The sequence below is a fragment of the Dipodomys ordii genome, unplaced genomic scaffold (genome assembly GCF_000151885.1).
Source record: "Dipodomys ordii isolate 6190 unplaced genomic scaffold, Dord_2.0 Scaffold1, whole genome shotgun sequence".
Taxonomy (NCBI): Eukaryota; Metazoa; Chordata; class Mammalia; order Rodentia; family Heteromyidae; genus Dipodomys; species Dipodomys ordii.
This window is the reverse complement of record NW_012267217.1, coordinates 60,480,916-60,506,661: the sequence shown is the minus strand read 5'-3', so window position 1 is coordinate 60,506,661 and position 25,746 is coordinate 60,480,916. Positions and strand designations below refer to the sequence as shown.

The 25,746-nt window shown below is 43.5% G+C and overlaps 1 pseudogene; it reads right to left on the bottom strand.

Annotated features, from left to right (window-relative positions):
• Positions 1 to 8,668: 8,668 nt before the first annotated feature.
• LOC105988634 lies at positions 8,669 to 9,246 on the bottom strand (annotated as a pseudogene).
• Between the last annotated feature and the right edge of the window lie 16,500 nt (positions 9,247 to 25,746).

The following is a 25,746-nucleotide window of genomic DNA, read 5'->3' as shown; positions in this document are numbered from 1 at the left end:
TCCTTCCAATATTCCATCTTTCTTTTGTATTTTTTGTCTATTTCATTCACTGTTGTTGAGTTCCATAGAGAGATAATAGATAGATAGGTAGATAGATAGATGACAGATAGATAATATTTAGTCCTCATGAGAAACCTGGCTCCCCCATTTCAGAATTGAAAAAACTGAGGCTCTGGGTTCAAAGTCCACAATTTCCTACTTATTTTATGTCCCTTTCTTATTTATCTCAGTTCATAAAGTGGAGTGACAAATTTGAAGTCTCCTTTTAGAATTTTATGTTATTTTCCAAATATAGTGGGTTTTTTGGTGTGTACACGTGTGTGTGTGTGTGTGTGTGTGTGTGTGTGTGTGTGTGAGCCTATCCTGGAACTCAAACTTTGCACCTGAACATGGTCCCTGAACTTCTGTGTTCAAGGCTAGCACTCTACCACTTGAGCTATAGCTTCCCTTCTGGCTTTTTGGTAGTTTATTGAGATAAGAATCTTATAGACTTTCCTGCCCAGGCTGGCTTTAAGCTACAATCCTCACATCTCAGCCTCTTGAATAGCTAGAATAAGAGGTGTAAGGCTGGATTCTGACATAGTATTTTGTAACAGCCAATAGACATGACTGATAATGATGATTAAGTAATAAAAAATAGAAGGAGAAAGAAGTAGAATAGAAGAAGATGAGTTGGACTAAGATAGTGTACTTCAAATAATTGAAAACATGTATGTGTGTATATTGCTCAAAGAAAAAAAAAAGAAAGCCCCAAAGATAATTGCCAAGCTCTATGAAATTCCATGAAATGAAAAACTACAAAACCAGTAATATAATAATAATAATAACTACTACTAGTAGTAGTAGTAGTAGCAGTCATGTCTAACACTGGAACAGAGGATGAGTAGGTAAAGGATTGGAGATTTTCAGAGCAAAGAAACAACTGTGTTCCACTAGACAGTCCATACATGTGGCACATTATGCATCTGCAAAGCCCACAGAACTGTGGGCAAACTCTCCTTCAAGCGACAGATATCCCTTGGTAACAAGGCTTCAGCATTGGTCACTGATTGTACCGAAGGCAGCTTATCAATGCATGGTGTGGATTGAAGGGGACATTGAAAGAAGAGCAGACTTCATGGAGGTTCTGTGGCTTATCTGCTCCAGTCTCCGCTCAGCCCGATAGTGTGTGAAGAGGCTAGGGTGAGAGCCAGGTGTTCACAGGCAGTCCTGTCTGAGGACGCATCGCAGAGCACCTGGAGAGGTTTGCTCCTGTCAGGTCCTGATCCCAATCCAGGGGCTTTAAATCAGGAACAAAGAACAAAGAAAAAAACATTCTAATACAATTTTTTTTTCTTTTCACGGAAGACAGTCTGCTCGTGCCTTTAAGTCGTGGACAGATGGCTCCGTGACAGGTGGTAAAGGCTCCCGTGTGCGGGCTGAATCTCATTACACTCTAACAAGAAGATCATAATGGAGACAATCCAAATGGAGCCTGGCTAATCATATGCGAGATACGCTGATTTTTATTCTTTTAAACTAAGGGCAGAGGCACTTTCGCGCAATCTGAGCGATCTGATGATGGATGTTTCTTTCATTATCTTTTAGTTCCTTTGTTCCGTAAAGATCTAAGCAAATGGTTGCAACCGAAAAGCTAATTTCCAATTACGTTTAAGTATTTTTACCATCGTGATTTCTCACAAATTACTTTGGAGTGATGATTTCTTTTGCTTGCTTTACCACTCCTATTATCTTTCTAGAAGTATTTAAAAACTGTTTAAAAAATTACTTTCTGTTCTTTAAGACTCAGTGATCAATCCAAAGAAGAGTCAGCAGAGCCCTGCCTAACAGCCCCCAAAATTCACCAATTTCTATAATGTAAAATGCAAAACAAGGGCCAAACTTCATCTCAACATGCATTAAAATACTAATAATTTCATGTATTTTTATAAAACTCATTTAATTAAGAATATGCATCCATAAGAAACACACTTGGGGGAGAAGCAGTTGAATGTTAGTCATTCAAAATTACTAAAAATTTAAAAGCCAGCTGGGTGCTGTTGGGGTCTGATGCCTGAAATCCTAGCTACTCAGCAGGCTGAAATCTGAAGATCATGGTTAGAAGCCAGTCCAGGTGGGAAAAACTACAAATTAACAATCAAAAAGCTGGCTGCGTCTATGTGCCTCAAGGGGCAGAGCAAGGGCCTTGAGCCAAAAAAGATAAGTGAGATTATGAGAACCTATGTTCAATCCCCAGTACTTGCACAAAAGAAGAAAGAAAAGGAAGGAAGGAAGGAAGGAAGAGAAACCCTTCTGTACCACAATGATCATTCAGTGGCTTATAACCATTGTGGTAAGATTTTAAGAAACCCATACAGAAAGAAAATGAGCTCTGTGGTGTAAAATGCTCACATTGTCAGAGGTGGTGGGTATCTGTGTCTTTCCCTAGCTGTGGCCCCAGCAGGGAGTCGTGTCTGGTGTGGCCAGGGGTTGGGAGGGCCCTGGGATCCGAGGGCGTGTATTGAAGTGGGTTGGGGAAGGAATGGGGATAAGTGAACAGGCGAATCCAAAATGCTGCTTCAGACCCCCCCAAAGACAAGTTAGATAAATGAGTAGTTTTTCACTACATGGCCAAAGCACCAAAGAATGGCAGGCAATCTCCCTGCAGCAGGAATAAACCAGAGTCAAGACCAAGAACTGGAATGTGGCTTCCTTGGACAGCCACGAGAAAGGACAGCGGGCCGCCATCTTTGTGTGGAGCTGTGAGTGGAGCTCTGTGGGAACCTTGCCCACACTGTGTACTGGCTCTAGGAGGAAACTTACTCCTCTGGGAACTTTAAAGCCAATGAAGGGGATTAGAGCAGGAAAATATCAATCGTCTGTGACCCAGACACACAGAGCAGTAGAACTGACAGAAAACAGAGTTCTTAAACCTATAAAAATACCACTGGGCATTCTGCAAAAGAAAAGGCAAAACAGCCATGGATGGATTCCCAGACAGCACTCTGATCACTCTCTCAGGTTATAAGCCACTCCAGAGAGCAACTTGCCTTCCCACGAGACAGCAAATTAAAAGAATAGTAGAACCCCAAGAGTATCCCAGTGTAAAATCCTCTCATAGACAGACTAGAGTAAACAGCTGAGAAGTAATTCAAGGTTGGAGATTGTAAGCAAACAGGAACACTGGCAAACAGAAAAGACCAATGGAAAACCATGACAAACGGCTAGGGAACATCAACATTAGACATCCCAGTAAGTGAGTGAAAGTTGTAAATTAGATTCAGCTGAAGGAAAATTTGCTGAGAAGAAAGACTGTTCTAGACAGGAGTTCTCAGCCTTGTCGTTTGGAATCTTTGCAGCAATTGCAACATCTTCAATATCTTGTCTATGCCTCAGAAAACCTTCACTGTAAATCTCCGAGAGGGAAAAAAAAAAAAGGAGACATGATTGGGTTTTGTTTTGTATTTGTGGGAGTGGGGATTGAACCCAGGGCCTTGTTCTGTTAGGCTAAGTAAATGCTCGACCCATTGAACCAAGTCCGCAGACCTGACCTAGAGATTCTGTGGACTTCAGTGTGGTTATTTCAGCCACAGTTGCCACACTCTGATGTGAGAGGAAAGGAGGCATGGAAATGAACATAAGCTCCAAACAATCAAACCAAACCCCAATGACACATCTCTCTATTCCTTTTCCAGTGGCAGGAAAGAGACAAAAGCTCAGCAAGATGTAAACGTTGAAGAATTTCAAGCCGTGTCTTTCTGCAGACTTACCACAAAATCTAGACCTATGACCACACTGCTTTTCATCAGAAATTAGGTGGCAGCTGGAATTTAGCTAGGCCAGGATGGAGAGCATTGTAGTGAAGGCAGAGTCAGATCTGCATCTGAACTGCAGGGAAGCCTTGCAAGTCTCTGCTTCTGCTCCTGTGGTCCCAGTGGTCAGCTTGCCCAAGTCTTCCCTGAGAGCTGTCCTGACCCCTTGTCCTGGGTTCCCTCTAGGAGAGAAGGTGGTATTCCCTCCATCAACACTGAATTCATACCCCACAACCCACCACCAGTGTCTGGTGTTGAAGGAAAGGGTGGGGAGAGGCTGGTGTCCATGCTGAGGTTCATACTTCAGGAAAATGGAGGAGCCCCAGGTACTAAGAGTCTGTGATTTGACAACATGTTGTCTGGTCCCTAGCTGTAGGCTACCACTTCCCTCTGGACCCATTAAAACAGCTCATCTCACAAGGAACAGGTCACACACAAGGAACACACTACATAAGACAATACTTCCTTGTTCCACCTTCCAAATACAGTTTTAAAGAAATGAATCAGTTGGTCAATCTTTCCTCTTAGATTCTTTTCCTAGGAATTACTACCAGTCTCTTTTATTTAAAAAAAAAAAACAACTCCATATTTGATTAATTTTTTTAAAATAGTTTTATTATCTCTAAATTGTTCTACAAAGGAGTGGCCATCCAACAAAGCAGTGTATGAATACAGTGCCTCTTGATCAATATCACACCTTTCACCCTCCTCAGCCGCTCATCACCCCTGCCCAATGATGGTTGAATTTTTAAAGCAATCTTGGTACCAGTTTTTAGAATGAACTCCCACATAACGTTTACAGTGCTGGTTGATCTTATTTTAAAACAACCCAAAATTGCTATCAATATTTTCCAGTTCACTGGTTCATTTTGGCTTATATTGATTAGATAATTCAATTTTTCAGGGAGGTTTGAGCAGACAAAGCGGATCTATTCCAGCCACAGCGTCCCACACTGCTGTCATTTTCTTCATGATACTGCCACCTAGTGGATCTTTTTGTTAGGCCATACCAGCTAAACTCATCTTTGTCAGTGTTCTTATTCAAAAAGGGGGGGGGGGAAGGGGGAGAACAAATTAGCATGTGACTACTATTAGATTTCATCTGTCTTGAGAAGATTCATAAAGTTATGGTACTCCACAGATACTGTGTGAAAAGTGAATTGGCAACTTTTAGTCAGGAACAGGAAGGGGAAACTGAGGGAAAATGACAGAAGGGGTGGCATTGTCCTGACCTATGAATGGTAATACCTCTTACACCACCTTAGTAATAACAATTAAATTATATTAAAAATAAAGTTATATCCCAACTATGATTTTTAAAATCCCAATGACTTTGTCCACTTACATAACTATTTAATAAGATTAAACATATAAGAGACTGATTAAAAAATTATGGAATCTGAGAAATGAAAGTTTCCTTAAAATCAATTTCTTTAAACTCATCATTCTACATATGAACAAATTAAAACCATGAAAAATATGGTAGGTAGTGGTGCTCAGGCCTATAATACCAACTACTCAGGAGGCTGCAATCTGGAAGACTGTAGTTCAAAGCCAGACCAGGTAGAACTTGGCCAGATTCCATCTCCAATAGAACCAGCCAAAAGCCAGCCTGAAGACATGGCTCAGGTGGTAGAGCATCAGGCCAAGAAAGCAGGCTGAGCAAGTCCAAGAACCTGAGCTTGTCAAACCCTGGAACCAGAAAAGATTGTGAAGGAGACAGAGAGAGCGAGAGTGAGAGAGAGAGAGAGAGAGAGAGAGAGAGACAGACAGACAGACAGAGACAAAGAACACAGAGAGAGACGGAGAGAAGAGAGAGACAGAGACAGAGAGAGACAGAGACAGAGAGAGTCAGAGACGGAGATGGAGATGGAGACAGAAACAGAGACAGAGATGGAGATGGAGTGTAAATTCAGAATGAACCCAGAGGAATTTTGCATGCATGCAACCAGGCATTTCCTGTAGTTTGGCTTCTTGCACTAAGAAAACTCATTAATGTACAGGAGGGAGCAGCAGTAAGTCATGAAAATAATTAACGAGCCGATATTAGGTCAGCCAAATCCAAGGTCTCTGATGTGCAGGAGTGAAATCACTGCTTGGAAGCACCAATGATGAGGGCTGTCCTCAGAGCTGCTTCAACCCAAGGGGCAGTCGCTATGTCACATGACAACAAAGATCTATTCATTAAAATAAAAAGGGCATGCCAAGGCTGCTATATTTTTAGTTGAATGGGGGGGCAATCTGTAAATGCAAGGTATTATAGAGAAGAGAAACTAAGCTAAATTGACTTTTTTTTCTTTTAACATCTGGTTCTATATGGAGTAAAAAAAAAACCATGCCAAGGATAATTTTTAGTTTTTCTCTCTGCTCTTTGTCTGAGTTTCTATACAATTTCCCAATGAAAAGCATTTAATCTGCTGGTTACAGTTTTGTGAGTATTTTTAAATAAACTTTGTTTAGTGTTAAATCATGTGTGAAATTAAAAATTCCATGTGTATTAAAATGTATGACTTAAGCAGACTCTTTACAAAACTAATTGCAAAAATATTTATTATTATAGTCATCATATATTTTTAGCCAGCTCAAAGAATCTTAAACTCAAGAGGGTGGTTTCTTCTAGGGCACAATTTTGTAGAATTGATCTTATTTAAAAAATAAAATTCAAATATGTGCTTTTAGAAAGGGTCTCGGTTCCTTATATTTGATCATCTATAAAGAAGAGGTGAAATGGACCATACAAAGCTATTCAAAGTGGAGTCATAAAACCAGGTGTTAAAAATAAGAAAAAAAAGTTATGCGAAATAACCTAAGGAGAGAGAAGAATTTATTATCTCCCAACTGCCGCAAAGAAATATAAATAATAGGATTGCAATCTAGACTTTGAAATCAGAGCTTTGAGAAGAAGACCCCGAAATCTGTGTTTAAGAATGCAGTGAAAAATCCCTGTAAACCCCACAGCAATAAGAAGAGTAAGGGCAGGGGTGGGGCGGGGCGGGATGGATGAGAACGTTCTCAAGGGAGACACTGGCTGAGATACATTGTGTTCATAAACTGCCTTGTTAAGTGTCGACTCCTTTGTACAACTACTTAAAGAAAATACAAAGAAACAAACAATATCCAGGTGATTCGTTTGCCAGCTCAAGTCTTAAAAACCTTGCTCCAGAACCAAGCTAGACCTTCTTCTCCTTTGTCATTGGTTAATTTATTCCCCGAAGACCAGATCTCACTGCTGATGGCCCTGGCGATGTTGATGGCTGCGGTTTTGGCTCTCAACCCCGAACTCACCCTTCATCGCCCTGTCCTCCAGAAGCTGAGCTGGGCCCTGGAAATAGTTCCCTCGCGCAGGCGTGGTCAGCTTTGGGCTGGGGGCTGCAGACTGCCCATCCCCATCTGTCCAGGAAGAAGGGAGTCCCAGCCCCGTGGAGGAGAGAGAACGGGAAGGGGGAGACGCCCCCACCCCCCAGCCCTTCCCCATCGTCCCCCAACCCTAGGAGGTGGGACAGGGCTACAGTAACCAGATGGATGCTGTTTGCTTCTGAGGGTTGAAAATGGAGCTCTGACAATGGGGTGGCCTGGAGCTGAAGGCTAGGGGAGCCTAGGGCCTCCTTCTCTCAACCTGACCCATTGGGGGAGGAGGGGGTGGGCAAAAACATTTCCAAGCCTGGGCCTTTGGGTGAAGGTACAGAGAAATCAGGCAGGCCAGAGCAAGCATGGAGAAGCGGTGCCCGGATGTCCCGCAGGGTCTCATTGCAGACTACAGGACAGTTCTACCCTCTGACAAGCAGAGCCACAAACCAGATCCCCCCCCCCCTCTGTGCCCTGAAGGTAAGGGAGGGGCTTTGAGGACTCCAGGACGGCCGGGATGAATGGGCCTCCATCGCCCTCTAGTGGCTGTTAGGGGGAAGTGATGGCGGAGGGAGGCATTGTTCTGGCTCACCTGCGAATCCATCTTCGGCAGCTCCACCCCTGCCAGGTGTCTCTGGGGCTGCCTTGGGTTACAGGAAAGAATGGGGGACCGTGGAAACGACCCCCGTCCCCCACACCCAGGGCTTCTTCCAGACTCCCCTTTTAGGCTCGAATTCAGGCTGCCTTTGTCTCCTCCCTTGCTCTTTCTGCAAGCTAAACTTGGTGCTGGGCTTGCACGTATAGAAGGTGGGCCGGCTTCAGGGTCCTACCCGCGCCTCAGAGGGGAAGGCAAGGTCGTGGTGTGGATGCACAAGGTGGCTAGGTCCATCCCTGGCGTGATCAGGGGCGCAGGGGCCCGGCGGAGGCGTGGGGACCCCAGGACTGTGGAGAGCCACGGAGGGCCGAGAGGCCTCTGTGCCAGGAGAGACAGATTCTGGCCAGGGGAGCAATCCGAGAGAGGACGCTTGGCTCTGCCCGAGCCAGGGGCCTGCGGGGGGGGGGCTGGAGACTCACAAATGCCTGCACCCCAGATGATGAGTTACAACTCGGCCCTGTGTGCTGTGCTGTCTCAGTGGATCTTACCCAAAGTGACCTGCAGTGATTAACTGGAGACTCCTGCCTCCTTCTCTGACCCCCCTTCCCTCCCTCCCTCCCTCCCTTCTTCCCTCCTTCTCTCTCTCCCTCCCCTCTCTCAGTCCTACCTCTCTTTTCCACCCTCCCTTCCTCCCTCTCTCCCCTTCTCCCTCCTTTCCTCCTTCCCTTCCCCCTTACCACCCTTCCTCTCTCCCTCCTCCCTCCCCACTTCTTTCCCTCACTCCCTCCTTCTCTTCCTTCCTCTTTTCCTTCCTCCCTCCTTGCCTTCCTCTCTTTCCCTCCTTCCTCCCTCCCTCCCATCTCCACTCTGTCACTCTCCCTAACCCTCTCAATCCTCCCCCCCTCTCTCTCTTTTTATTTTTACCTATTTATTTTATTTAAGTCATTTTTAGGTCAGGTTCAGGTAACTGAAGAGCCTTTATGAGTAGCTGATATTGTCTAGATCCAAGGTATGCTGCAAATGCAGTCTGAAGTAAAATGGGAAATAGCATTTTTCTAAAGACAAGCTTAGAAATCCTGATCCAGAAAGTGAAGATGTTTACTTTATCTGGTAGCAGTGCTGATCCGAACCTGGCTGCTAGACCCTCTCATTTATAGGAATAGCCAAGATAATAGGGTACAGACCACCTCCAACTAAACCAATCAGTCAGAGAACAGGTTTCACAACTCAAATCACCTGTACTCAAAGGTAAACTTACAAAACCTCTGTAAGCCACATTAGCTGTCAAGAATGGGATCCCTGCCATTGGTAGGCCAGATGCCACTGGAGCCTTTGTAACATGCAAGATACATCAGAAAAGACTGTTAGCTACGAGGCCACAGAGAGCAGCACTAAGTCCAACATACGCTGGTCCATATTCAAGGGTACTCCTGCTTCTGGAAGTTGGTTAATTTGTCTGGTTATGATATAAAAAATTAAGTTTTCCTTGGGAGTATCATCTGTTTTATGATCCATCTTGAACCTCCCAGCAGCCGGCTCCCGTTTCCTCCTGGGCCGCTCAGGTCTCACCACAACCTTTGCTCCATTTGCCTGGGCGCAGCCATCTTTGGCTGATGCATTCTCCCTCTCTCTTTTCTACCCTCCTTTCCCTTCCTCCCTCTCTCCCCTTCTCCCTCCTTTCTTCCCTTACTCCTTCCCTCCCTCCTTCTCTTCCTTCCTCTTTTCCTGCCTTTCTACCTCTTTCCTGCCTTTCCTCCTTTTTCCTTCCTTCTTTCCCTCCTTCTCTCCTTCCCTCTCTCATTCCCTCCTTTCCTCCCTCCCAACCTCCTTAACTTCCCTTCCTCCCTTCTTGGCCCTCCTCCTTCCCTCTCACCCTCCCCTCTTCCCTCCTTCCAGAGCTACTCATGTGTCAACTTGGAGAGAAATGCCCGAAGTTGAGAGTGAGCTTCTCTTGCTCAAAGTAGAGCGAGGAAGACTGTGGCTAGAGCCAGCATCTCCAGGCTGTGTTCACAGCCTGGGGTCCCCCCCAACCCCGCCCAGTTGTGGCTATGATATCAAGGCCAGTGAGAGAGGGCAAGGCCTCGGATGACCTGGTCATCACGTGACAAGTCTTCCAGGGAGGTGGATTTGTCTGCCTGAGTGTTTGCCCTAAGGCCACTTCGTTCTCCGGGTCTCTGTGACCGGCGCTGGCCTGTCACTAAAGGGCAAGGGCTGGCCTGGCTCAGCCAGGAGCACTTTGGGGGCCATTGCTTCTCTACTTGGAAATAGTCCATCTGAAAGAGGAGGAGCCTAGAGTGGTGTCCGATCACGTGTGTTCTCTGTGCCTGTTTCTAGAAGGTGAGTTTGGGTCTTCACAGCTTGGAAGGCTCTTCCTGGGCTGAGAGTTCAAAGGTCATCACAGGCGTCTGCATGAGGATTCCTGATTCCTGCCCTGGCCCCACATGGGTAGAGTCAGATCGCCAAGGGGAGGGGCTGAGAGTAAACAGCACTGCAGGTGTGCCCCCTAGCCAGAGTGGTTTGATCTGAGGCCACAAAGTGAGTATTATTCAGATGACATTTGCTGAACTCCTTCCCCGGATGGATTCACCCCTGTAAGATCTTATCATGAGGGGGATTCCAGCTGATCTCAAACTCTCTGCCTCAGCCTTCCTCCACTCACATCTTATTTCTGCTCCTTGTAAATGGATGGATGAAGGAGTGTGTGCATGTCCTTGTTAAAAACATAAATCTAGCCAGGCACTGGTGGCTCACACCTGTCATCCCAGCTACTCAGGAGGCTGAGATCTGAGGATCACAGTTCAAAGCCAGCCTGGGCAGGAAAGTCCATGAGACTCTTATCTCCAGTGAACCACTACAAAACCGGAAGTGGTTCTGTGGCTCAAGTGGTAGAGTGCTCAGCTTTAAGCTGAGGGACAGCACCCAGGTCCCAGAGTTCAAGACCCATGATGAATACCCCCCCAAAAAATAATCTATAGCTTAGAATATAATAAAGTAAGATTACCCGGGAATTGTGCCTTGATTTTAAGGTGAGTTAAACAATGACTTGGTAATTCTAGCCTCCTTCAGCTAGCCTCCATAGAGTGATTCACGAGCCTACGTTCTTCACTTGAGACATGGAAAACATTGTCATTCTCCATGGGGACAACATTGAAATCCAAGCCTTTACGTATTTCCTCAATTTGTCCACTAGGAAATTCTAGCAGACGACTTGTAGGGGATTGTTGTATGTCCGGAAAGTTCTTTCATCCCTTGTGACACAGGTGACGGGTCCACCGACGGCTGGGAGGAAAGGCCCAGCCTGGCTAGGGATTTCCAAAGTGACTTGGACAATTCACAGGAACTCCATAAGCTGCCATTTTATCCTGTGGTAAAATGGAATCTCACCCCACCGTGCTTTTACAATCGTAAGAATACATCAAGGTGTGTGGATAGCTCCGATGAATGTGACCGCATCAGAAATGAGAGTGAATTCTCTCTGGCCGATTTTCTCTGTTTATCCCGACCCTCTAATTGGGGTTAAGTGAGGGGAAACCTGGTTTTGTAGCCCAGACATCAGGATTTGCAAAGCTGCGTGCTCTGTGGGAGGTCCCCACCCCATGTTCTCTGGACAAGAACTTGTAACCTCTCCTCATCCCTGTCAAGCCATCTCTGAAGTGATCCTTTCCACTCTGGGGACTTGGGAAGCCCCCGCCTTGCTTCCCAAGCCTTGGCCCTCAGGTTAATGTCTACAGTAAATCCCTATACCCATCCTTTCCCAGAATTCACCTTGGTGAGAAGCATTGTGGTCCTAAGAGGGACTCCCTGTCATTAGAACCTTCTTGGTCTGAGGCTGAGTCCTGAGTCACATCTATATTGCCCACTGCTGGCCTTCTTCATGCTGTTTTAACCCTTAACTAGTAGATCTTAAACTAGTAGATCTGATTATCTGTCCTAATTTTCTTTGCCTTCTGTCCCTCTAGTGTTTAAGTTGGGTACTTCAGACCCCATCCTTTAAAGACTGCTCTTTGGACATAATTTCATTAATTGTCTTCATTTAAAATATTCAAAAATGGCAATAATCCTTTTGTGGGTCAGGTGTATTAGCATTAAAGATGGAGTCACAGTCTCATCAACCCCAGTTATCTAGTTGAATTCTCTAGGCTGTGTCTAATGATATGTTCTCCTTCATTTCAAGTGGATTCAACTGAGCTGTGTTATTATTAGTTTTCCTTCCAAATTAACTTTTTTTTCTATGTATGGTACTGAGGCTAGAGGCTCACTTGGCTTTTTTGTTCAAGCCCTGTGCTCCACCACCTGATCAGGGAGACCAATTGGAAACAAGAGTCTCATAAGCTTTTCTACCCTGGTTGGCTTTGAACCTTGATCCTCAGATCAAGTATCAACCTAGATACTCAGCCATCTGAGTAGCGAAGATGACAGCCATGGCTCAACCTAAATGTTGATGCTAAATTTTTGTATGTAGGAATCCATCAACTTAAAGTTATGTCTTAATTTTATAGTTGCAGGTGATTTACTATTTTCTTAAAATATTTTTTTTGGGGTCCGGTCATGGGGCCTGAACTCTGGGCCTGGGTGCTGTCCCTCAGCTCTTCAGCTCAAGGCTAGCACTCTACCACTTGAGCCACAGCACCACTTCTGGTTTTCTGGTGGTATAGGGGAGAGAAGAGTCTCACAGAGTTTCCTACCCTGGCTGGCTTTGAACTGTGATCCTCAGACCTCAGCCTCCTGAGTAGCTAGGATGACAGGCATGAGCCATTGGTGCCTGGCTCTTGGTGTATTCTTATGGGTTGCACTCTCCTCCTCTGTTTTGTAATTCTCTAGCTATTGTTTTGGTGATTTTAGTATTGACCACATTGTGTCTCTGAATGCGTATATCTGTGTCTCTGAATGCGTATATCAAGTGAGAAAGTGGTATGGCAAGGGGCAGAGTGCATCGCTTGAGAATACACTTCATAGATCTTTGCCTGCAAGTCCCCATTTTTCACAATACACCCTTGCCGATATTAGATCCAGCCAGGCGAGGGGTGTGGGTTGTTTGGCTGCTTCAGAATATGAGGCATATTATTAGAAAACCAAAATATTTTTCATCAGACTCTGCAAATATTTTAATGAGTAGCTATTTCCTCTGGAAATTACCATATGGTCTTCTTCTTCTAACACTGCCAGGATTTGATTTTTTTTTTCTTTTTACTTGTCTGGATGGGCTGAAGAAGCAGCTCAGGAGATGCACATTGGGTGTGTCGAATCTGCCATCAGGTCAGTTCAAACTCCTCCCTGGCTGAGGTGAGGGATTTTCCATCTCACTGTTAGAAATCATTCGGCCTTCCTCCTCATCCAATTGAACTTAATTTCTTCGATCAAAGGTGTAAAGTGAGCTGGCCCGCGGCACTGCTGAGGGATGCTGGCCAGCCACACAGCAGAGCTGGCTTTCTGTGGCCCGGACGGAGGTCAGACCGCAGATAGTTCATCCTCCCAGATGCACAAAGAGGTTCAAGGGCCAGCTGGCTTTTCCCGAGGACCCTTGGAGGCCAATGCTTCTTCTCCACGAAAGCTGATAGGGGTAGCGGGCCATGGCGTGGGGGCTTTCTAGAAAGACACTCAGAGGAGTTGTGCTGGCAGAGTTTGACCAGGACATATGGTCTTCTTCCTGCCCTAAGGGATGGGCATCCCCATGACCTTTGCTGAGAGAGAACAGAGGGTCTGGAGAGAGATTCAAGCCCCCAGGCAGCCCCCCACCCCACCCCAGGCACTAAGAGCAGCTGTGAAAGCAAAGCAGAGGCTCAGCGTATGGAAACGCTGAGCGGAAAGGACTGCATCCTTTTCCAAACAGCAGTGCCAGTAGAATGTGGAGAGTCACGAATGTCCTCATGTGACACGGGGAGAGGGGTTGCATTTCAAAGGCTGGAAAACTCTGGGCCACCGAGACTTTCCAAGAAATCTTACCACACAGCACCGAGAGGAGTAATAGGAGCTTCAGAAGACAGAAAGCAAATGCCAACAGGCCCAAGTAGGACTGATCCAAAACAAATCTGAGCAGTGCATGGTTGCAGAAGACACTCGAAAAGGCTCCAGTCTGAAGGCCGGAAGTGGGGGCTTGGCTGTGCAAAAGTTACCTGAGGACAGGGTTTAGGTTTTTATATTTTTGTTATTTTATTTACTTATGTTATTATGTTACGGGGGGGGTTTTCGGTTTTTTTTGCCGTTTTTTAGTTCCATTGCTTTTTGGGCCTTTTCCCCCTTTTTTTCTTTCCCCCCCATCTCTCCCACCCCACTTAATTTTCCAGGCTCCATTTTGACATGTCTATTCCGTGTTGTGATTACATTCCCCTGCTCTTCCTCCTTTCCTTCATCTGCCTCCCTCCCCTGGGTCTGCCTCCTGCCTCTCCCCTCCCCACCTTAGAGCACATGCTAAGGGCTTATTTCTCTCTTGTGTGTAGAAGTGAGACCAAAATGATAAGTATATACATAAATGCATACAGGGTCCCATGCATATAACACAATCATGTTCACTGAAGTGTGGTATACGCAGCAGAGGCAGATTCCAATGGAGTTACACCAACTTATAAGTTGAGCAACCAACTTATGGTTTAATAAAATGAATAACAGGAATAGAAGATTGTTTAGATTTAGGATTCTGATGAATCTGAAGTGGGTTGTGGACTCTTGTTCTGTATGCTTGGGGATTTTAATTTTGTCGTGGTGGTGGTAGTGTTGTTGTTGTTGGTGGTGGTGATAGTGTTGTTGTTGGTGGTGGTAGTGTTGTTGGTGGTAGTGTTGTTGTTGGTAGTGTTGTTGTTGTGGTAATGTTGTTGTTGGTAGTAGTGTTGTTGGTAGTGTTGTTGTTGTGGTAATGTTGTTGGTAGTAGTGTTGTTGTTGTTGGTAGTGTTGTTGTTGTTGGTAGTGTTGTTGTTGTTGATGGTGGTAGTGTTGTTGTTGGTGGTAGTGTTGTTGTTGGTAGTATTGTCATTCTTGTTGTTGTTGTTGGTAGTGGTGTTGGTATTGGTGATAGTGTTGTTGATGTTACTGTTGTTGTTGGTGGAGGTAGTGTTGTTGTTGTTGTTGGTAGTGTTGTTGTTGTTGTTGTTGGTAGTGGTAGTGTTGTTGGTAGTGGTGGTAGTGTTGTTGTTGGTGATATAAGTGTTGTTGTTGTTGGTAGTGTTGTTGTTGGTAGTGGTGGTGGTAGTATTGTTGTTGGTAGTGATGTTGGTGGTGGTGGTAATGTTGTTGGTAGTGTTGTTGTTGTTGGTGGTAGTGTTGTTCTTGTTGGTGGTAGTGTTGTTGTTGTTGGTAGTAGTGGTGGTAGTATTGTTGTTGGTAGTGTTGGTGGTGGTGGTAATGTTGTTGTTGGTAGTGTTGTTGTTGTTGTTGGTAGTGTTGTTGTTGTTGTTGGTAGTGTTGTTCTTGTTGGTGGTGGTAGTGTTGTTGGTGGTAGTGTTGTTGATGTTACTGTTACTGGTGGTGGTGGTAGTGTTGTTGCTGTTGTTGTTGGTAGTGTTGTTGTTGTTGGTAGTGTTGTTGTTGTTGGTAGTGTTGTTGTTGTTGGTAGTGTTGTTGGTGGTGGTAGTGGTGTTGTTGGTGGTAATGTTGTTGGTGGTGGTAGTGTTGTTATTAGTTGGTGGTGGTAGTGTTGTTGTTGTTGGTGGTAGTGTTATTGTTATTGGTGGTGGTAGTGTTGTTGGTAGTGTTGTTGTTGTTGGTAGTGATAGTGTTGTTGTTGTTGTTGGTGGTAGTGTTGTTGTTGGTGGTAGTGTTGTTGTTGTTGGTGGTGATAGTGCTGTTGTTGTTGGTGGTAGTGTTGTTGTTGTTGGTGGTGGTGGTAGTGTTGTTGTTATTGTTGTTGGTAGTGATGATGGTTGCAGTGCTGCAGTTCCTGCAAGGGTCTTGTGCATGTGGTGGGCATTCACCATTGTGGCAAATCATTAGCCCTTCTGCATTTCTTTTTTTCTAATGTACACCATGGTACATAGAGTTGATAATACTGTATTGCATTGTAAAGATTTACTAGAAGGGTTGATTTAAGATGTTATTTGGGTCTTGAAAGTTCTCTCTGGAGTTTTGTTTCATATCCAAGCATAGGGATTTCAGACATATCAAACACAAATACACAGGGAAATCTTGACTATAGGAAGTCATATTTTAAGAGTTTTCATTAAATTTTTGACTTGAAGATCATTGTATTTTTGTCCACTCTTTTCAAGTCTTTAAAATTATTTTCCAAAACTATTCCTTTCATAAAAATAACCCCCGTTTTAACTTTTCATCTTTATGGTAATGGGGATTGAACTCAGGGCTCACACTTGCAAGGCCTGTGCTTTACCTCGTGAGCACATCCACTGTCCTTTTGCTTTTTATTTTTCAGATAAGGTCTCACATGTTTTCCCAATTGGGCTTCCAGCTGCAACTCTCTAACCTCTACTTTCTGAATGGTCAATATGACAAGGACAGACATTTATATCTGGCTTCCTTCTGAAAGAGTTTGGAACTTTGCCTGGGCTGGCCTTAAACTGCGATCCTCCTGTCTCTATGTCTTGAGTTCCAAGAATTGCAGGCATGCTCCACCCCACCCAGCCTGACTTTGCTTCTTAGGATGACTTCAATTCAGGTCACAATGCAGTAAAATGAACTGGGCTTTTGCTTTGCTGTAACAAGTATAAAATAAAATCAAATATACAAAATCACTGTTTACAGCTATTAGATAGCAGATGTCATGATACTGTACCTTTGCAAAGGGAAATGAAGGAGGCAAGCTCTCTTATGGCATAGCTTCTTGTCTGTCCCCACACTCTGGGCCCTGGTGTAGAGGAAAGGATGCAAATAGAAGATTCCTGTAGTTGAGTTGAAAGAGAGACATCTGGCTGTTCAGTACATCTCACTGGCTGGACATGGTAAAGCAAAAGCTAGAATAACTAGAGGGAACTAGACCTAAAAAGAGTTCCAGAAAGCTCACAGAGTTCTTGCGTGCTAGCTGAAGGAGAAGCCACGTTCATAAAGTGGAGTTTCATGAGTCAAATCAAAGAATAGCTAAGCTGTTACAAGCTGGAAATATTCCTAAGGCCACACGGCACATATTCATCTTCAACAATCAAAACGGACAGAACTTCCAAATCTCTAGGGATTCAGCAAAGCCCCCCCTCCTGTTCCCCCATCATATGTTAGCAAGAGGATGAAATTGTTCCTGATGAAATGTGAACTTAAACCCCACCTATGATTGCTTAAATATGAGTCCCAACATGTTAAAACGATTAGCAACTATCTTTCAAAAAGAAATTCAAATGTTCCACTAAAAATAAAGAAGTCTAAATAGTCAAACATGATGCTTGGAATGCTCAGCAGTAATAAAACATTAGGGGACAGACCAAAGGAGAAAAACTATGAAGCAAAACCAGAAGGGAAACTCAGACAATAAAAACGACCCAGGAGGGCTGGGCTGTAGCTTAGTGGGAAGGCAGTTGATTTGATCCCTAGTCAAAAACAAAACAAAACAAAACAACAAAAAAAGGGAAACACAAAAAGGCCAAAAAATGACAGAGATAATGGAATGAGCTGTCAGAGCTTTAAAGTACTTATTGTAAGTACATAAAATATTGAATGGAAAATATGGACATAGTGACAAGAGAAATAGGAGGAATAAAGGACTTCTGGAGGAGAAAAATATCAAATTAAAAACGCACAGGTTATTTAACAGAAAGCTGAGCACTACAAGAGAGAAGAGCAGCTGGAACCTGAATACAGGAAGTACAGCTATGCAGATAAGAGAAGTACTGGGGTGGGGTGGGGAGAGAAACAAAATGCAGAACAAAACCCAAAGCCCAAATTGACACCCAATAGGAGGTGGTGCCATCAGTACTGTGAATTTTCTCCCCAATGTCGCAATCATAACTGCTTAACATCTATGAAACAACCCACAGATAATATTCATGAAAACTCCCCTCAAGCACAGAGCAAACGAACAAGGATTTATTTTCAAAACCATCTGCGCATCCTCAGAGTCTCTGGCATTTGAGCCATGGCTGACTTCGTAACCTCAGTTAAGTGGGGGTATGAGGATGAGTATATCTGGTCCTTAAAACAGCTCCTTTCTTGTCCTGCAGACCCCAGCAGTCTGATGTTGCATGAGAAGAGATATGTCTGCCAGGAGAGCACAGTGAAAAGTAAAGAAATAGAAACCTTAATTATTAATTTTCACAAGCAAGCCAAGACAGTTCAAGGGGGACAGGAAAGTATCAGTCTTTACCAAAAGGGTTCTTGAATAACCAGATATCCACAGGCTAAAGAATTTACTTGGATCCTTTCCTGATGCCACACACAAAATACCTCAGTATGAATTGGAACCTAAATGCAAGACATAAAAATACAAGAGTCTTTGAAAAAGGCCTGCGGATAGTCTGGACCTCGTATTAGGCAATGCTTTGTTTGGCAAACAAAAGAACCACAAGCAGCAGAAGAAGAAAAAAGTTGAACCTGCAACAAATGATATTACTAAGAAAATTAAGACCCATGAGACCTTCTCACAGATTTCTCGGTTTTCTAGGTATTTTAAATACACTTCTGTGGTGATTTCCAATGTTGTTTAAGTTTGCATATTTTTCTTGATCAGTCGTGTTAGACATTTTAACTCTTTAAAATCATTTGTTGATCATTTCTTTTTTCTCAACTAATATCTACCCATTTTTTCCTTCCATTTCTGCTCTTATTTCCTGCCTAATTTGAATACCGTGTTCATACAGATTTAGTCTGGACTGGTAAATAAAGGCTTATGTATATGAAAATACTTAGGGTAGAATGTTCTATAGACTCCAGAATTTGAATTTTTTTAGGATTTCAAACATCAGCAGGGTCTTTTTGATTCTCTTAGTTCACCTTAATTTTCATAGTGATATAGACAAACATTTAAACAGGTATCCTATCCCTCACTTCTGGGTGTGGTTACAAATAAGCCGTACATCTCTCTAGCTGTCATGTTTGTTTAATAATAGTATAAAATATAGTAAAAATAAAATATCAAAGCAAGTTGACAGAGGCTCATGACTGTAATCTTAGGTACTCAGGAGGCTGAGATCTGAGGACTAAAATTTGGAGCCAGCCTTGTAGGAAAGTCCATGGGACTCTTGTCTGCAGTTAATCACCAAAAAACTGTAAGTAGAGATGTGGCTCAAGTGGTAGAATGCTAGCCATGAGTAAAGCAGTGCAGGAACTACTCACAGTCCCTGAGTTAGAGCCTCAGAACAGCACACATATACAGTGCTCTCTCTCTTTTTCTCTGTGTGTATCTGTCTCTCTCTCTACATATATATATATATATATATGTGTATATATATATATATATATTCCTCTGCATCTTTCACTGCAAAACTATACAAATATTTTTTAGCTTGGAATATGTTATTTTTCCAGGAAATGCTGTATCTAATCGAGCCATTAATTGAATATGATTATTTGGGTGGTTATAAAACATTCTTTTCAAGAAGCATTTGAGATAATTTCAATAATTACTTGCATTTTCTGGACTGTTTTAAAATAGCTTAGAGGAAGTTCTGATGCTGGAAAAGCCTTATGATTTCCAAATAATCACAGCCTGTTAATCAAGTCATCAGTAATGAGTCATCCTTGGGCAGATTAGATTCAGGTGTTGTTGGATTCAGGGAGCAGGAGAAGCCCAGGCAGGGTCTGCTGGCTGCCAGAATTCACGCCTATGGGAAGATTCACTGGGTGTCTGGAGGCTGCTTTGACTTCCCCATACTTTAGAAAAGGCTCGCTGTCACCTTAGAGATGCAGCTGGGCTAATTGAAGAAGGCAGAGGCAGCTAGGATGTATTCACTCAAGCCTCAGGCTTTCCATTCCTCAGATCAGCTCCTGACCTTAATCCCTGCTCACTAGCAGTTCAAACAAGGATCCTCACCTACCATCTTGTTTTGTTGGGATTCATGACATAAATAATTAATCTTGCAGGACGGCTCTCTCCTATTGCTCTACATCCCACTTTTGCTGTCTGTGCTTCCCTTTTTCAGACCTTTCCATTTTCAAGGAACTCCTTATGACAGTATCTGGGGGTTTTGCAAGGGGCTTTGGGCATAGTCAGTGCAGTTTCACTGGGGAAATGTAAGACAAAGCACAAAACTAACACTCAGGTGCTTTTACCTAAAATCTCTCCCTTCCTGTTTCCTATCATGCTTCAGTGGAGATTTGGTTTTTGTCTTTACATGCATTCAAACCCCAGTGTTTCATCTGCACGTTTGGCTTTCTGGTCAGGGAGACCAGGGCAGCAACGTGGTGCTTTTTCTATTGGAACAGCTGTTCCAATTAGCAGCTCTGACCTTTTGATCTCTCCAGGTGAAATCTCTTACATTACCTTCTGTGACAGTATTTGCTTTTTAATCTCTGAATTATAGATGTTAATGGAATACCAGGGGCTGGCAGAGTAGCTCAGGGGCAGAGTGCTTGCCTAACAAGTGCAAGGCTGTGGGTTTGATCTCCATCAGCACAGAAAGAAAAGAAAGAAGAAAGGGAGGAAGGGAAGAAAGGAAAGAGAAATGTAAAAATGTCAAGATATTCTCAGAGATCTTGATTTTTGCATTTGATAACCACACCCTGTGCTTTTCACTTAACGAATTGAGTTTTCAAGAAATTTACTTTCAGATTCCAGGTTTTCGTTAAATGTATCATGTATCAAATTCGTGTTAAGGCTGAAGTACATCTTTCCTTTAAAAGGACTAGAAATACTATTTATTTTATACTGAATCTACCACCTAAAGGGCAGAGGAAGAAGTGAATTCATCATTCCGTCTTGTTAAGGAGATGGCTGTATTCTGTGTAAAACAGTAATTCATCATCTGTGCCTGGGTGCTCCGGCTTGTAGCTCTGTTGTTTAAAGTGAGATTCAACTCTGGTTGAATCAACATCAATCCAGACCATATCAGAAATGCAGACTTGCTAGACTAGTGCTCTACCACTTGAGCTGTGTCTGCCACTCTGATTTTCTCTGGTGATAGGATCTGTCTTTGGACCAGAACTTTTGCTCCAGGCACCATCCTCCTATGTTTGGCTTCCCATCCTTGTTGGATCAAAGGCTCGTGACTCCATGGAGATGGCCTGGAGTCTTGGGACTTGTCTTCACTAGGCTGGCGTGGAACAACCATCCTCCCAATCTCAGCTTCCCACCTGGCTTAGCTATGATTGAGAAGGGATTTCTCCATCTTTTCTGCCTGGTAGAACTTTAAACCAAGATCCTCCATTCTCTGCTTCCTAAGTATCTCAGATTATAGGAATGTGTCACTACTGTCCAGCTCAGAGCCCAAGTTATTATGAGAAAGCCAAGACTATCAATCATATTGAAATCTATTGGTGCAGAGGACTTGTTTGTTACTGAGACATCGTGGGAAACTCTCTCAGTGTGGGTGGTAAAAAGGACACTGTGCAAAAATTGAACTCCAGAGTAGAGCTTGTGTCCTGAAAATCCATTCAAAGTGTCATACCAGATGGATAACGTGACTCAGCTTGCAACCCAAGGGCATAGCCCCTGAATCTCTCGGCTTGCGAGCACAGCCATAGTGTGTGCCACTCAGCTATTTCCTGACTTATACTGTGGGCTAGTCACAGGAGAAGTTGTGATACAACAGAAAGAGTAATATGGCAGCAATACTATATAGTAATAATACGATAGCAAAGGAATTTATTTATTTACTAGCAAGCTTACTGAACTTTGGCTATGCACCAAACTTAGTGTTTGCAACTAAAACAAGAAAAAAAAAGCAAATGGGATATGGGCCTTGTCCATATAAAACTCATCAGTTAGGAAGCCAGGGAAATAAAACTATAATGAAAATATAATGATTGAAGTGCCCTTGAACTGAAGAAAGAACCATGGGATACTTAATGTTCCATGACCTACAATGTCATGGAGAGCCCCAGGCTGAACTGGGAAGTTTCTTTTAGACATTCACAGGTGCAGGAATATTTTTTCAAAATTCACACCTGAGACTTACAGACTAGAAAGAGGTTAGAAATACAGAGCCTTGATTTAAACACGAAAATCAGGGCAAGCAATTTATCAAGTAATGTTTTATGTCTAGAGACAAAGGAACAATGCACTTTGGAAGAGTTGGCCTAGAAAAATCAAAGTATAGTATTCTGAAGGCAGAGGCAAGAAGTCTTCAAGTCTGAGGCCCACCATGGCAAAATTAGAGAGAGAACCCAGACCCAAAACAAAGTCAATGACTAGGGATACGCCTCAAGCGATGGAATCATTGCCCAGTAGATTTGAAGCCCTGGATTCAACTGTCAGTACTGAAAAATAATTATTTTTATACCTTGGCATGACAGCTCACCCTGAGACCCCAGCACAGCAGGAAGACTGAGTTGCAAACCAGCCTGGATTATACAGGAGGCATCTTGAAGACCATGATGTTCTATTCATGTATCAAGAGGACCAGAACTAAGCAACAGCAAATCCAGTAACTCACCTTGCTCATCTGATTTTGTGGGATGAAACAAATCACGGTCTTGCCACTCAGCACGAACCTTTACTTCAGTTACCTGATGTGAGGAAAGTTTTCGGGGAATTTTATCTTGGGTAAGGAAGGCCGGACTTACAAGTGCAGAAAGAAAAGTCTGTTGAAGCTCACCCACTTTTAGGAAGGGTTGGTACCAGGGCTCTTGAGATTGAGAGGTCATTCATGAGGCCTTGGGCTCTGCTGAGAGGATTGCAGGGGTGGGAGTGGGTGGTGAAGAGAGACTATCGCAGAGGTGCAGTTGAACTTCCCGGGAGAGAAGAAACTTTAGAGGCCAAGGTCACGGGAAGGTCACATTGGAACAGTTTCTGTTTTTTCAAAACTTCTTTCACTCCCCCCAAATGCAAAGGTGTTAAAGAACTGCATTCTATTCCAATGTTCAAAGATCAGATCACCCTAAATGTAATGATATGCCTTTGAGCATGGGAAAAGACAAAATAAAATTCCCGAGGGAAGTTTTGATGGAAAGAAGAAAGCATTGATACCCCAACATGATAAAAATTCTGTGAGAGAGGGAAATCCTAGATCAATATGTTCTATTATTATTTGTCTCTCTGTCTCTCAAGGTTTTCAAATTTTACTTGATAGACTCAACTCTTCAAGAAAAACATCAGGGATCTGGAAAATGTACTAGTTTAATGTAAACCAAAGAAAGTCACAGGGTTGGGTAAGAAAGTATTTACAGCACTATGAATCAGATATTTAATATTTTATCCTGTAATCTCTAGAAAAAAAACTGAAATTCACAAATAAGAAAAGGAATGGGAAGGTGTAGATTGAGCTTCCCTACTGGTCTGCTTGTATATTGATTTGTACACGAACAAACATTGGCTATGTGATAATTAGCCCTGTGTGTGTGTGTGTGTGTGTGTGTGTGTGTATGTGTGTGTGTGTGCGGTGTGTGTGTGTGGTGTGTGTGTGACAATGGTTGGCATCCTGGGTATGTAAATAACTCCAAGTGTTTAAAAAATTCTGTTTGGAGCCTTCTTTATGTTCAGTCTTTCAGTAGATTCTCTGTTGTGAGTGAGTGAGTGTGTGTGTGTGTGTGTGTGTGTGTGTGTGTGTGTGTATGTCCATCCTAGGGTTTGAACTCAGGACCTGAGTTCTGTTCCTAACCTCTCTGTTCAAGGCTAGCACTCTGCCACTTGAGCTACTGTACCACTTCCACTTTTTTGACAGTTATTTGGAGATAAGAGTCTCACACACTTTCCTGCCCTGGATGGCTTCAAACTGCGATCCTCAGATCTCAGCCTTGTGAGTAGCTAGGATTACAGATGTGAGCCACGGGCACCCAGCATTCAGCAAAGTCTTAAGATTCAGAGCTTCTACTTCATAGTCATAGAAATGTGAACAAAAGTGTTCATAGCAACACTTGTCAGAATAGAGGTCCCAAAGTCTAAATGTTCACAAAGAAATATTTATTTCAAGTCCATGAGAAGACAAAATTCACTTGCAGTGATAGAAAACAGTAAGGCAAGATTTAAGGGGTAAAGCTATACAAGGGAAATGTTAGCCATGGCTCAGCACTTCTTTTATCTCCTTGGATGGTAGTTACTCATTTTATACAATTATCAAAATTATTGGACTATTAAGGTCAATTCATTTAATTTCTGTAAATCCTTCTTCCAAAACCCACTCAACCCATCCCTTTCTACAGTAACTAATAAATAATAACAGGGAAAGATTTTACTGGTCACGATGATGCAACACAATTTCAGAATACAATTTCTTCTCTATTTTCGAGATTGTAACTAGCACTCTGTTCCTTTTGAAGAGTCCTGCATTAACACTCCATGTGTAGAGGTGGTCTCTGAGTTGTGTAGAGGATACAGCTCAACAAGATTCTTTTTTATCTTACTCCCTAAATGACTCCTCAGAAACCACAGCCAGCCTGCTGTGAGAAGTGTCACAAAGCAGAGACCGTCCTGTGTCATAGATGGAAATTAGAGCCAATATTTGGGGTAGAAACAGCTGGTATATTGGAGGTCTCAAATTGGGAGCTGTAGGAAGAAGAGACTATGTTGCAAACTTCAGGAGAAAATTTATCTTCGTTTTCCATTCTGCTTTTCCAGACTTGTAATATTACCAACTGACCTCAAGGTGGCGCAATCAACACACAGTTTCTCACTGGCCTTCCATCCTGTAGGGAAAGCTTTGGTATTACTTATACTGTCAGCTTATTTGTTTCACTGTTGATACAAGATACTAACTTGTTCACAGAGACCATTCATGTGTTCAACCCAGAGTTTGTTAAATATTCTCTAAAGCTGTGACATTCAGTATGAAATCTAGAAACCCAGTAAGACCACATACATTTAAGTAGATTTAAAAAAATTCAAAGTCAGCCCTAGGAGAGTGCTATGTGTATTTAAGTACTTGGTAATGTGCTGCAGTGCTATATGGCTGGATGGGTTTCTGTACCAGGCAGTGCTTCCCTAAAGGCATTTTTGAGAGAGAAGATAGAGAGGACATCTGGATGCCTGTGACACCTGTGGTAGAGAAACAAAGATCTCAGCATGACAGAGAGCTGCTCACTATTTGGTTGACCTTACTTAACACATGCAGAACACAGAACACAGTTACTGACTTTCGAGTTCATCTCTGTATTGAAGGCCTCTTACTTCTTAGTGGGGCATTCTGAGCAGCAGAAGCTGAGCCCGGTCAGAGGGACAGAGGGTTAGATGACACTTTTGGGAGTCCATCAGAGCACCATGTGGGCAGTACGCACCACTGATTGTAAAAGCAACATGGCCAAGTGCAGCAAGGCTTCAGGGAGGACTTCCCATGTCTGCATGTGTTATTCGTGTTTCTAAAGTAGGGAATCTGTGTGTGTGTGTGTGTGTGTGTGTGTGTGTGTGTGCCAGTCATGGGGCTTGAACTCAGGGCCTGGGCACTGTCCCTAAGCTCTTTTGCTCAAGGCTAGCACTCTACCACTTTGATCCATAGCACCACTTCTGGTTTTCTGGTGGTTAATTGGAGAGTCTCATGGACTTTCCTACTTGGGCTGACTTCGAGCCACAATTCTCAGATCTCAGCCTCCTGAGTAGCTAGGATTATAGGTGTGAACCACTGGTGCCTGGCATATATGTGTGTGTGTGTATGTGTGTGTGTGTGTGTAATAAGTTCTACCATGTACCATCACTGATAGTTTTTATGTTCATGTCAAAGTATTTGCAAACTAGAATGTTCTGTGTGGTTGAGTTGGAGAGAACAGTGAAGCGGAACTCATCCTCATCCTCCGTCCCCTCAGTGGGCAGGGGAGGGGGCGGTGCCTGCGTTCTCCTTGGTTGTGCTGTTTCCTCACTTCCCTGCTGGAGGAAGAATGGCTTTCGTGATCAGTGACATTGCGGGGGAAGTCAGCATTAGTGCCTCAGCCCCCTGAAGTTTTCTGGTCTGACGGCTTGGGCACAGGGCGACTCAGACAACAGCCCGTGCTATCAGGACCATGCCCCAAGCCACTTCCTCCAATGCCACCTTCATCGGCAACTACGTTGGCCATTTGCTTCT